Source organism: Aulostomus chinensis, chromosome 11 (genome assembly GCF_037954235.1).
Source record: "Aulostomus chinensis isolate RoL2024-O1b breed Wild chromosome 11, RoL_Achi_v1.0, whole genome shotgun sequence".
NCBI lineage: Eukaryota > Metazoa > Chordata > Actinopteri > Syngnathiformes > Aulostomidae > Aulostomus > Aulostomus chinensis.
In genome coordinates, this window is record NC_141330.1 from 16,589,668 (window position 1) to 16,603,244 (window position 13,577).

Below are 13,577 nucleotides of genomic sequence, written 5' to 3' on the forward strand. Positions count from 1 at the left end.
TTGCCTCACCGTGTGACTAATTTGTGCTCCAATAAGTAGCATATGCCCAAAGCCATATAACCATCCTTAGGTTGTAAGTGTGCATTCGGAATTCTAACATACAGAAAAATGCATGCATTGATGAGGCATTTTAATTGAATTAAAGCGATAATGGACAAGCTAAAGACACACAGCCCGGGACTGTTAACTACTACAAGAATGGTGCAATGCAAGTATTGGTCCTCTTTAAGAAAAGACAAGCTCACAATCAAATACTGTAGTTTGATCAAGATGTTCACCAGTCATGTTATTTGGGATTTGTTATCAGTCGTAAATAATGGAAGCACACTCAGAGGTACGGGAAGGCATTGGAGTTCTGACATGCTTTTGTAGAAGAACTGATTACTGCCTCGTCTTCTATGGCTTCTGTTGCCATTTTACTGTACTTTAACATTACATCCCACAGAGTAAATACCCCAATTCACATCAACAACCCAGACGTGAGGTCTTGCATCCTACTTCTTCCTGTCATCACATTGAGTTTGGCCTTTCTTCCACAGTGTCCATATCATGAGTGGCCTGTCTGATGCTAACTGTAGTTGTACTTTACTGTAAAAGAACAGGATTCAGCATCAGAAGAGCACTGGTGCTGACAGTTCTTTCGTATAACCACGCGTCACGAATCTGGCTTTTTCCAGGACTGTTCTCGTGATCTGGTTTAAGAAAACGAAAGCCTAACGATCACATATTTCTTAAACTGTCAACTGAGAGCTGGACATTCGACGTAGCTTCTCAAGAACAGCCGGTACGTTCTAAACACTACTGCAGAGGAATGAATGTATCGACTTGGGCTTCAGGTAATGAAGAGAAATTAACTTTGTCATATTCTTTCAGCAAATTTGTTATTTAATCTGTTGCAAGTAAGTGCTTTAGTCCACTGTGCAGGACCATATTAGTGACTGAGGGCGAGCTGTGACAGTTCTGATGAAGTGATAAACTTGACCTGCAAAAATACTTTGGTTTGGTCCGAAGGACGGTTGAGTGGTTTATCAGAGTTTTTTGGGGTTGCGTGGGTGGATGTGAGTGTTATTTTTCCCTGCATTTATTTGAATGTTGGCATGTCGGACCCAGTTTATTTTTAAGCACGTGACAGCATATTCACCTGTCGTAAAACGTGTTGTACGAAGAAAAATCAACTGTAACCCAGTGCATAAAAGAACATGATGTAGTTTTCCTCCACATACCAGCGATGACATGATGAATTGTGGTGCTTCCTCGGGCTGCAGATAGAATAACACAAAGTCAGACATCTATCCACCGGGGAGGGGATTCATAGTTTGATCCTCTGTGGCTACTTAACCCGTCGTTGCTGCCGTGCGCCGCGTGGGTGGAACACAGTGACCTCATGTTCACATAGGAGCACAGAAGTGGAGTCGTGTTAAACTGTCTCAACATCTAATATTTGACTCATAAAGCGCATTTATCTTCTAAGCTCAGTCAGAATTTCACTTCCGTGTTCTACCATTCAGAGGTTTGTGTTTTTAGAGCGTCTGTATCATCATTTTAATGTTAGGGTACCTTTTTTTTCAAAGTAAATAACGAATACAATGCAAAATATGAAAATAATAGAATAACATTGTGGGAGCATACCTTGCTGCTTGTAATTTGGCACTTGAAAGTATCTAATTCAGCTTGGATAATATTTCCTTCATGTTCTGCTCCTCACTTCAATTGTCTGTCAGCTGAGTCGTCTTCTGTGTGGTTTTCACATTGAAAAGCGGGTTGAGGTCGTGTGCCAGTATCTGCTGGGCGAAGAAAAGCGTTTCATTCTCTCCGCTCTCTTCAGTTCGACCTCTCCCTCATCATCGCCGTCTCTCTTCATCTTCCCATCCTCCAATTCAAGTTCTCTCACGTAAACACACTTAAGAAACACGCCATAGGCAGCAGCAGCAGATCCCGCCATAGTGTATACAGTCATAAATCTCCTAAGCAGTGGGGGGGCAACTATATGGCTGTTTAATATCGAGTGGATATCACCTCTATCATAAATTCATTATTTCCTTAAACTCAGTGCCCCTGAATCTGTTTGCTAACTCCTGCAGCTGTGTCACTTGTGAGATTTTTTTTTTCTTCTTTGTTGAAGAACTCTTTGAACAATGTTGTGGTGACGCTATCATGTTTTCAGCTTCTCTTTTGTCAAGAGTGTTTTTTTTCTCCTTCTTTCACCTTGCTGCTTGTGATCATCAACAGAAAATGTCAGCTTTTTGGGTTTTCACGTGTGGAGGAGACCACCTGCCGGGAGAGCTGCTGCTGACAGCAACACGCCTGCGCGCGCACACACACACACACACACACACACACACACTTAAAATTCCTGTGATGTAACCTTTACCCCTCCTTGTCAAGAAAAAGTATTTTATATAAATGTTTATGTGGGACATTTAGAGCTGCCGCTGCTTCCTGTTTCTCTTTCAACAGAAAAGAAGAAAAAAACAAATAAATAAATCCAGGACATTTAGTGTAAATCTAACTGCTTCCTTCTGCTTCAGATGTTTATTTCAGTTCTCTGGGTTCTCAGGGGAAGTCAACTTTCAAATCACAGCCTTTAGTCTGACGTCGTGTGTTGGTGCTTGCATGGAAACGGCTAAATTTGTCACAATCAACTGATTAACATCATTTAAAAAGTAAAACAAAAAAAAAACTCCAGCTGACTGTAAAGAAGTAGTGCATTTAAAATACATTTAAAATACCATCATCATCCCTTCAATAAAAAAGGAAAAAAGAGGACTTTCGATTGTTTATTCCAGGTAAACATTCTCCATCTGAGGAACTTCCTGGTTCTGCGATGTCCGGAGGTTAATGGTGGGGCGATGAGGCGGACTGCTCTCTTCTGTTTTCTCCAGAATCAGAAGGTTAAGAGCACTGGCAGCTCAATAGTTATTGCACATGTCTACCCTCGGGGTGGCAGATGCAGCTGCAGCTGCCTCGTAGACTGCTGCACAGCATGTGACTGAGGGGCAGCTCTCATCACCACACCAATCACTTCAACTGCAGATGCCGTCTGGAGAGAGGAAATCCTCCGAAAGACAATAAACACGCAAGTGACCGCTGACCGGATCTCAGATCAGACGTGCGGCACCGATAGGCTGCACTCATCCAGCCAGCACCGATGCTTCTACCTCTGGAGTGGACATGATCAAATATTTCCAGCTCCTGTAAGGCTTAAGCGCACAGCCAGGTTGAAAAACAGATTCAAAAAATATCAATTATGGTCCAGGAGAACATGAGCTACTTACCCTTGAAACAGGGTTTTGTAAAGACTTAAAAAAAAAAAAAAAGCTGATTAAGCCCTTTTCCATCACCTTTTTCTGGTGCGTCATGTTAAAACATCACAAATGCATACAAACAACCACCTGTCCAGAAGAGAGTATCTTGGAGGACAATGTCTCAATGGTTAATGAAATTATTTTGAATGATATTGGAGTCACCAGCAGTTTTCACTGCCATCGTAGCCTATGTTGTTGACAGCTGAGCTCCTGCCGCTTGCATTACGTGGCTCTGAGATCAGAAGTGTCGGAGTCAGGCTGCAAATCACAGCATTCACCTGATCCTTGACGATCGATACCTGTGTCTACTGCAGGGATGACCGACCAGATTGAATGCAGATTAAATGCTTTCCATTCCAGGCAAGAGCCACTGGTAGCAGGTGTTAACGGGTTTCCTGACCTGTGTGAAAGACGCTGCAGTGTGTTACCTTGACTGCAACGTAGCGTAAATCTCTCACCCTCATTTGGAGAGGGTAACTGCGGCTGAGAATCGCTCCGTGGGGCCGTTTCTGGGAACTGACTGCCAGAATAATCCTCCACTTAAGCTAAGAGGAGGTGATGTAGTTGTTGACGTGATGTTTGGTGTATTCTAATGATTTTCTTCTGTGTGCCACTTTATTGACACTAAAATCTTGCAGATGGTTGAGCTGCTGTCAAGATCCTGCACTGCTGTTTGTCTTTTTCCAAGAAGCCTCCATAACCCTGCAGCTGCACAGCTATTGCCAAATGTTGGCCCCTGATATTGCATATGTACTGGTAGCCTGTAATAACAACGACAACGACAAAAAGCCTGGATCCAGCACGAGGACGACCGTGCATTTTGCTGCAAAATGTAGCCGCTGATTAAAACGAGACAAGACGGGAATAACGGAATAAATAACAATGAATTCTTCGCATTAAAGGTCTTTAATTTACTTGACATTTAGCTGACTGTCTCAAGGTTGATGGTGCATGAAGACGGAGTAACACGCGCAATAATCCCCCCCCCCTCCATTTCTCCTTCCTTCCACTTTACTTCTCATTTTTTATTGGCCGTCTACATTTCCATTGTTAAATGGAATTATGATCAAAGAGTTTGTGGCTGCGTATTGTGTGTCCTAATGTTAGTCACACATCACTGAGTTGCATTTTGATCTGCCTGGAGCGCTGCAGACTAAAAAGTAAGGCAGACAGAGTGAGGAACTGGAGAAGAGAGAGAGAAAGGGGGGTGTAAAGAGAGTGAAAATAGGAAACATGGCAAAGAGCGAAAACAATGTACTCTGGTGCCAGGACTGCATATCGCTGCCTCTCTCTACCTCTCTCTCTTTCTCTCTTGCCATCTTTTTTTTCTCTTTCTCTTGGTCTCCCTTGAAGCATTTCAGTGAGAGTCTTCGCTACCACCAGGGGAATTGAAGATGCGCGTGGAATAGTGGAGGGAGGGTAACTGACAGAGAAGAAGAGAGATGAAGAGGGAGAGAGAGAGAGGAAAGTAGGTTGAATAATGAGGTAATGTAATAATGCTTGTCTTGTCTTTGTGATGATGCCGCCAAAACACCTCGCCACAAATGCTCCCATCTACCAAGTCCCTGCAGTCTCATGCAAAATAAAATCCCAGTTTGTCAGCCTTGAAGAAAATTCATATAAAACTTCATCTCTTAAAAAAAGATTGATTCCTGCAAGTTTTCACCTATTTCATGAAACTCTCTGTTTTGAATTCTTTAATAAAGGTTTTACACAATTACAATACGCTCTCTTTAAGTATTCAATTAGCTAACATTTTCAAATGCACCACGGGCCTCATTCCAGATAAATCCTAGCTGTCCCATCTTAAGTTCCAAAGATAAGAGACACCTTCCCATTCACTGTGTCCTGTCCTCCTGCAGCACTGCACCATTCTTAAACCTTGTAGTTTATCTTTAGAAATCCACTGTAAATGTGATTTTTCTTCAGGCAACCATCCTGCCCCACCTGGATTTGAGTGTGAATGAAGCTACACAAGGCAGCTGTATCACTGTCAGCTGTATCAGAAATCCATCTCCGGGAATATGGACTCTCAGCAACAATGCTGGCTGGCCGGTCATGAATAACAAAAGATGAATGGGTTAATTGCAGTTAATACAGTGTTTTATAGCAGGTAAATGAAAAACTGCTGTTCATATAAAATCACCTTAAAAAAAAAGGACCCAATGCAGGTGGGCAACATGTAAAAACAAATGTTTGTGTTCCTGATTATTTAAAATTAAAAATGATTTACTGTCATTTTTTTTCTACCATCTACATCAGTGCGAATCAATCCTAATCAGGATCGCCAGGATTTTAATTTATTGTGAAAACCAACCACCTGGGTGAACCAACATCACACAGGCAAAAAAAAAAAGGGCCTGTCACTGGCGTGTGCTGTCAAAATGGATGAATGTGGTGTGATCAGGGGCTGTGACTGTAATGACGTCAGCGGCCTCACTGATCGTGAAAAGTGACAAAAAAGTATTTACTTCCGGCTTGGTTTACAAAACCGGGACTCTGACGTAACCATTCAATCATCGTATTTGGATTTTTATGATCTTGTCGTGGAGATCGAGGATTCCAATTTTGGAGGCGTACATTTGCAAAAAAATGAACCTCCCACACACTGTCTAACTTGCAATTCAAAATCTATCCGCAACGTTTCAGTACTACCTGGATAACAGATGCGTAAAGTGTCGCCTTCTTAGAATTAAATTAGGAATTTTTTGCCCTTGGTTCTGAACTGCCTCATTTCAATCATGAGACGAGACACGAATTTTGTTTTCCCCTAAAGCACTTAGGAAAGATGTCTCTGTGATGCAAACCCCCCCCCCAAAAAAACCTAAATGTCATCCTTAACTAAAATGTGATTACAAGCAAGGCTGTTGTGTAATGAGGCTCTGTTCTACGAGGATCATTTTTACAATCAAAAGACAGCTCACACAGCCTCCCACCCTCTTACAGTGACACAGAGATTGAGAAACAGCTTCTTCATAAAAGGGTGGCGAACCAAAGTTGAATTTCTGTCAAACGCATTCCGTTGGAAGATAAGCGCGTTCTGTGGGGCGCTGACGATATTCAAATTAACAGCGTCTATGTGTGTTGCATGAAAAAAGACAACAGCCTGTGGCATGCTTGTCTGTAGGCCCAAGTTACACTTTTAGTTGAGTCACAAATGATCCCGTCACTGGCCCCTTGGCCCTCAAGTCGAATTATTATTATTAGCCTCGCCTCAGGTTTGGAAGCTAAACACAGAGCTGCGTCTCAGAGCTCAGCCAGAGTGAGCCAGTGGCTGACATCAAGAATTCAATACGGATACACTAATTTCAGTACTTCCAAATGTCTCCGTTCGGGGAATCTTATTTCTTCTCTTCCTGTTATTGACAAGTTGTCTTAGAAACCCATGTTGGAAATACTTCATGTGCTATTTTGGTCCATTCCAGAGGTTTCTATACAGTATTAGCAGCCACAAGCTGAGGGCTTCTACAGTAGAACCCTGATAAATCACTTCTTTGTTGTAAACATGATTAAGAACTGTAACCATCTTTTTATATCAGACTACTGTAACCAATTTTAAAATTCACATACCACGCACACAAGCGCACAAACACACACACACATACACACACCTCGGCTTAACTCCCCTGGCATTCTCTCGCCTCAAGAGGTTCAACGTTGAACCCCTTGTGAACTCATTAGTGTGCAAATGCATGTACACACTCGGTGTTTGCATGTAAATGTATGTGTGTCTCTCTCGCTCCGTGTGTGTGTGAGTGTGTGTGTGTGTGTGATCTTACTACTTTCGATTGACAATCCACACGATTTAACTCTGCTGACTGATGAGCAAGATATTTGAGAGGTCAGAAAATGATATGCGCGCTTCTCTGCGTTAGTGTGTGTACATTTATTTTGCTATTGCTAGCACATCTTACAAAGACCATGACCCTCCCCAGGACCACTACTCCATTTCTCTTCTCCAGAGGGGCTGGAGGTCTTGGCCTGGGGAAGATAATTGGGAGTTGTAGCACAAGCAAGCAAAGAAGAAATACCAAGGCAATCGTAGTTTACCGCTGCTCACCCAGGCTGCATCACACACCCACAGAAACCTGACACCAAACGAGGACAAACAAAATCTGTCAATTCAAATCAATAAAAACTGAAAAAAAAATCTGTGAAAAGATATATATATATATATATATATATATACACACATGTATTTTTTAATTTTTAATTATTTATGTTTCTCTTGTCATTGGTGTTAAATCAGCTGCACTGATGTTTTTAGAGGGACAACCTGTCCACAATCGGGCTGGAAGGACGATGCCAACCATCAGTCACACAACAGCACACACGGGATGTATGTGTCCTAGAAGAAGCGGGTTCAGGGGTCGTGGGGTGGGGGAAAATAATTGCTCACAAGACAGACAGGACATAGTGAAGCCAGGCCAAATGCATCCATTGAGCAAAGAGACAGATAAAAACCAGACGGTTAGGAAGTCCAGAGAGGCCAAAGTAGCGCTGACCAGGCCAACCAGTATGTTGACATGTTTTCACACCCAGGATACACTGGGGGATATATCAGCCCAGCCGTGTGATAGATGGAGCTGCTGCTGCCTCTTGTTTTTCTATCAGTGGCCCACTTCACTCATTAGGTTTCTGCTTCTTTCTTTTTTTTTTCTTGTTTAAAAATCTCACACATACATAAACAGTCTTTTGATTAAGCTAATACATATTTTACATATGTACGGTAATTTGCTTGAATTAAGCTACATTACTCAACACTGATGATGGGGACATTTACAGAGGAGGACTGGCTATCGAGGCTACATATGCACTGTCCAAATTTTGGTCCATGTGTAACGATGTTCTCCAGAGGATGTGGACCAAGGACGCACATGCTTTCACACTTATGTGGGATGTTATAATGCATCCTTGACCGGAAGCACAACAGAGGGGCAGGCAAAGGGAAGTTGCTGTTAGGGTCAGAACGCAGAACGTGCTGCAGAAATTCAAAGTCATTGGTAGAGGAACCTCAACAGGAAAAACTCATGGAAAAACAAGGGAGTGGCACCAAACGCACAATGGTGCTACGACAACTAAAAGAGGGAAAACAAATGGAAGAAAACAGAAAGTGAACAAATAACACAATAAGAAACAGAAGGGAGAACATAAGGGGCAGGAACGAGGTGATGAGGTCCCTGATGATGATGATGATGGTGATGAAGTGATCAGAAGGAAGAGGAGGCGAGCTTAAAACACACGAAGGAAGCGATAAATAAAAAAAGAAACAGAATAGTGCAATATACTGTATAAGGACAAATACTGAAGTGTCCGTTGAAAAATCCATAAACATAACTGAAGAGCTTGAAACCAAAGTTTGTCAGGTACGAGGGCAAGTGAATAAATTATCGTGCTTCTTTCTTGAGCACTCTGCAGAAAACAGCGTATTTTTTATATTTTTAAGAAAACTGAGAGACAATTCTCAACACAGACAGTTTTGCACTGGCTAGAAGGCAGGCTGACAGTGTTGTCAGTGAAGGAAGCGCAGCTTTATTTTACTTATTAAAACTGCCTTCTGGTTGATTTCCAGGTGAGTTATGTTTCCCTAGGGTAGCAAATATTGCGCTTTCAAGATACTGCCAATAGATTTAGAGGTGGAAAGGTTAGAGTAGAGGATTAACCAAAGTCATTAAGAGTCTCCTTATTTAGAATCCGTAGCCTAAAGCCAGTGTGCAAGCATTCTGGCTAGAGTGCCAGTAAGTGACCAAGCCATGGTGCCAGATGACATGCCCTCACCGTGCCTTCATATCCACAACACACTGGAGATGTGTGGGGACAGCTGGGCCAGGCAAGGTGAGAGCCTCCCTCCTCCCAGCTGAGAGAGAGCCAGTAATTGGCTGACAGACACAGACAGACCGCTTTACCTGCCAAGCACAGGTTTGAGTCCTTCAGTGTGTGTTTGCTGCCCTGCTTCACTTCTGCATTACACTTAAAAGATGCTGGGGATCCTGAGGTAACTGGGATGGTACCGTGGTGAAGAGATGCAAATGATGTTTTATAGATGTTCTTAACGAAGACAAATGAAAGAGTCGTACACTGCTGTAATCGTTTACACATATTTAAGGTCACAGTCATGTGTGCGCCAGTTCATACGTTTGTGTGTGTGTGTGTGTGTATGTGGGTGTGGGTGTGTGGGTGCATGCGCACGCACGCGCATTGGTGTTGCTGGCCCAAGGGGCTCAGCTCAAACCAAATTACCTGTCAGGGGTTGACATCACCTACCCCCCAGCCAACCAACCATACATAGAGGACAACTAGCCCATGTGAACTGTCAGCTCAACTAATCTCCTCTTTCTTTCTTTCTTTTCTTACTTTCTTTCATTCATTCATTGTTTTTTTTTTCTTTCTATCTTCCAGGAGACCCAGGACAGTATTAAACAAACAGGTGCCCAATGTCTCCCTCTGGTGCTAGTTACTCTTGCTGCTTGCTGACTTGAAACTATAGGCACACACACACACACACACACACACACACACACACACACACACACACACACACACACACACACAAAACTGAAAACAAGTTCCACCCATAAGCAGAAAACCCACATAGAATGATACACATTTTGCTCAACTCATCTCTCTCTCTTTTGGTGTGTGTGTGTGCGCGCACCATATGACCCCCCCCACGGTCACCAGAGAGTGAGAAAATGGAGCCTGAACCAACATGTCTGATTGGGCTGTACTTGTCAAAACAGCAGTGGGCAGCATTGAATTAAGCTGAACGTTCTCCAGCCTGTTCTCTCAAGGTCACTGATTTCTCAACTAGTTCTTCTACAGGGAAAATACTTGACTGACTCCACATACACTATGTGGTGTCTGTAATGCATTTGAAAAACAGCAGGTCAATTTCAGATATAGCTGTTACTGTAGTGAATGCAGTGATGTTCAGCAGATGCAAACAAAAGTGAAGCAGTTAGCGGCTGTACTGTCTTCTCTAAAAAGAGCGGTGATGTAGAGAGCAAAGTAAGAATGGAACTGCTTACCTTACTGCGATAATAAAGTAAATAATAAGAACACAATTAGAATAATACAGGTTACAAAAGGTTAATGTGGTTGAACATGTGTTATATTGATAGTAATATGGATAATCATATTGCTATAGGATAGCATATCTATAGTATTGGTTTCACAATACTGCAGTGATATAATAATAATTGGTAATGTAGACACTAGGGGTGGGGCTAAATATCGATATGGCAATCATCGCTTTCTTTATTCAGTATCGATATTCCAGTTCTTAATGTTGTTTTTGTCTTTTTTTAAAATAATTCATGTTTAAAATGAATTGTAAGTTCACTACGACTCCAGCACGCCTGCCTGTGCTGGGTGTCACACCACAGCTTCTACACCGTGCAGAATTTCCTGTAGCAGCGAGTGAGTTAGTCAAGGAAGTGGCTACTCAGAAACCAACATTGCGGAGAACTTTAAACGCCTGAATTCTTTAAAGGGCACTTTTGACACATTTGTACAAATACAAAGAAACTTGTATATTCAGGTTTTTCTTTAAATTTCATGTCAACTAGGTGGAATATTGCAATGCATAGCGAAGTTGTGACATCATCATGACCCCAGTATCATGATACGTATCAGTGAACCCCCTCAGTAGACATACACTGGCATGTTTAGGAATATATACATTACACCAAGGGCTGTAGGATGGGAATTCACCTGCGACTTATGGCTGGGGTTGCTACCATGAGCTAGTAGATGGTACTTTTGGTTAGCTTTGTTTGAGTGGTGTTGATTCCTTACCATTGTTTCAAAATGCCCGATTGTTATTATTTTTTAGTTTTTTTTTTATCACTTTGCTGTTACCATTATGATTGCTTCAGTCCCTCCAGAAAAAAACGCGATTATGACATTACATAATTCAATGCGTAATCAGCCAAAGTCTGCACATTTATGCAGGGGATGCAAATTTTTTTTTCGAAGACACCGCACTTTTGCCGCATAAATCACCGATTTCCACATAAAATTTCCGAAAAATGCGTTCAACTTGGGTTTAGTTAGTCAACGGTGCAAGTGTTTTCAAGTTAACTCACTGATGGGTGCAAAGAGAGCTACTTAAACAATGCAAGTGCAGGGTGGGAATGACAAGTGTGTGTGGTTGGACACTAGAAATAACATCCACCCGCCGTTATTTGCTGCTTTGTACTGGGAGTAAGATCCTGATATCCTGTGGGTCCTGGTACACCAACATGACCGCAGACCAGGATAAGCTGGAAAGAAAATGAATAAAGGCACAAATATGGACAATATTTTCATTCTTTTTTCTCACAACATTTGATGTGAAATTCAAAAAGTCTGAACTTAGAAACACAAAACTGAAATAAAAATGCGAGAGATACTTTTCAAGGCAGTGGAGCAGATGAAGGCGAATTCCTACTGTAAGCTTAATGGTGGATTTTTCTGCAACAACACGATATTGGCTGATAAATCAACTCCTGTATGCACATAGAAATGCATCATCTGATTTATCCAAGTACCGTGAAAGAATGAAATTGCTTTTTTCCCGTGTGTCAACACTCTCGCTCCATGCTGAGGGGCTTCTTTTAAGACTTAGAAGCTTTAGCCATTTTTTTTTTTTTTTTGATGTGTCAGGATTTCTATTCATTTGGAGTCTGGGCATGTAAAGCCACCACAGGCTCAGCCACATGTAAATGCTCTCCGTACAAGTCACTATAAACCCATTTACAGGCAGGGACAGGTAGACTTAAAGTTATTTAGTGATACTGTCAGGCGATTTATTCCTACTTGGTTCAATTTACACGGAGCTTTCTTGGGCTACATGGTTTCCTTGTTGATACAGAATGTGTGTGGGGAAGATCCGTCCTCCAAAGCAGACCCCAGTTTCGGCATTGAGTCCAAGATTGACTAGCTGTCAACAGATATTGATTTCCTCTCACCTACTTAGTTCATAGCAATAAGGCAAGAGTAAATCCCAGGGAGCCACATAGTTCCAGCACAGACAAGAGACTGTAATTCACTAATGCAGTCTGTTTTGGTCTGATTTTATTTTATTTTTTTTATCCTGTGATGTAAAATACATGTTGCACTCAGTAAATTGGATCTCGTCCAAACATCCATAATACTCATGATGATATCATCACTCAGTTTTATATTCAGAGTTGACAAACTTCCTGTAAAGTTCCCAGAATAAAACAAAAAATGTGTGAATGAACAAAATAAAAACTCTCTGCTGAGGATCACATGGTCTCCATTACAGGATACCTAGAGACCGATGGATCGATTCTGAATCTTTTACAGGGGATCTGGATCAACATGTCAATCATGGATCCTAGAGACTCTTCCAGGTCAGTAGCACGGTGGGGTATTAGCTGCTTTTTTCCTCTCTTTTTTTTAAAGGTTATTGACAAATTTCTACAATTCCATTTTTCAATCAAACTCCTTGAGTCTATTTTAAATGGTTGAAGGAAAAAACAAAAGGTCTGGCTTTTTGTAATCATTTCGGTCGTATTCTGGATCTGTGAGCCAGGAGACCTATTTATGATGAAGTGGTCCGTGTCTTCCAAACATCAGAACATGTATTTTTGTTAAAGGGAATTATCACTGCTGGGGACGGGGGGACGGGGGATCAGGTCTGGAATGCTGAGCTGAGAGACTCGATATTTGAGGAGGAAAGTTTCGCAGCAGATTTTCAGGATGTTCACAAACTGTATTCATGTGGCCTCTTTGGCAGTGGTACAGTTTGTGCTTTCTGTTATTATCTCTAGAATACACAGGTGCTTCATGGCTTAAAGCAGGATATGCACAAACAATTAAGGTTTAATTCGACACATTTTACATCAATTGTGCCATATTCATTGGCTGATTATCTCTGTTACATTCCCAGCGGATAATCTGCTCTTTTAAAACGGATAGATGCTTGTCAGTGGTGTGTGTGTGTGTGTGTGTGGTTGGATATTTTCCAGATGGAGAACTAATACCTACACTTGCACCGCACTAATAGGAGAATCTTCTCACCATCACTGCCTTCAGAACATCTCTGCTGGAGCAATTCTTTCTTCCATGTATTCTCTGGCTCTTTTCCTACACAGTTTTGAAGCTCCTCTGTTTCAATCGATCGACTTTCTTTATAAAAATCTAACAGAACAAAACAGAACAACATGTTCTTATGGAATCTAACAGAAGTATTCGTGATCATTAATGCCAGCCGGTAAACACACACTCACAGTAATACGCTTTCACAAATCAAGCTACAAGCAG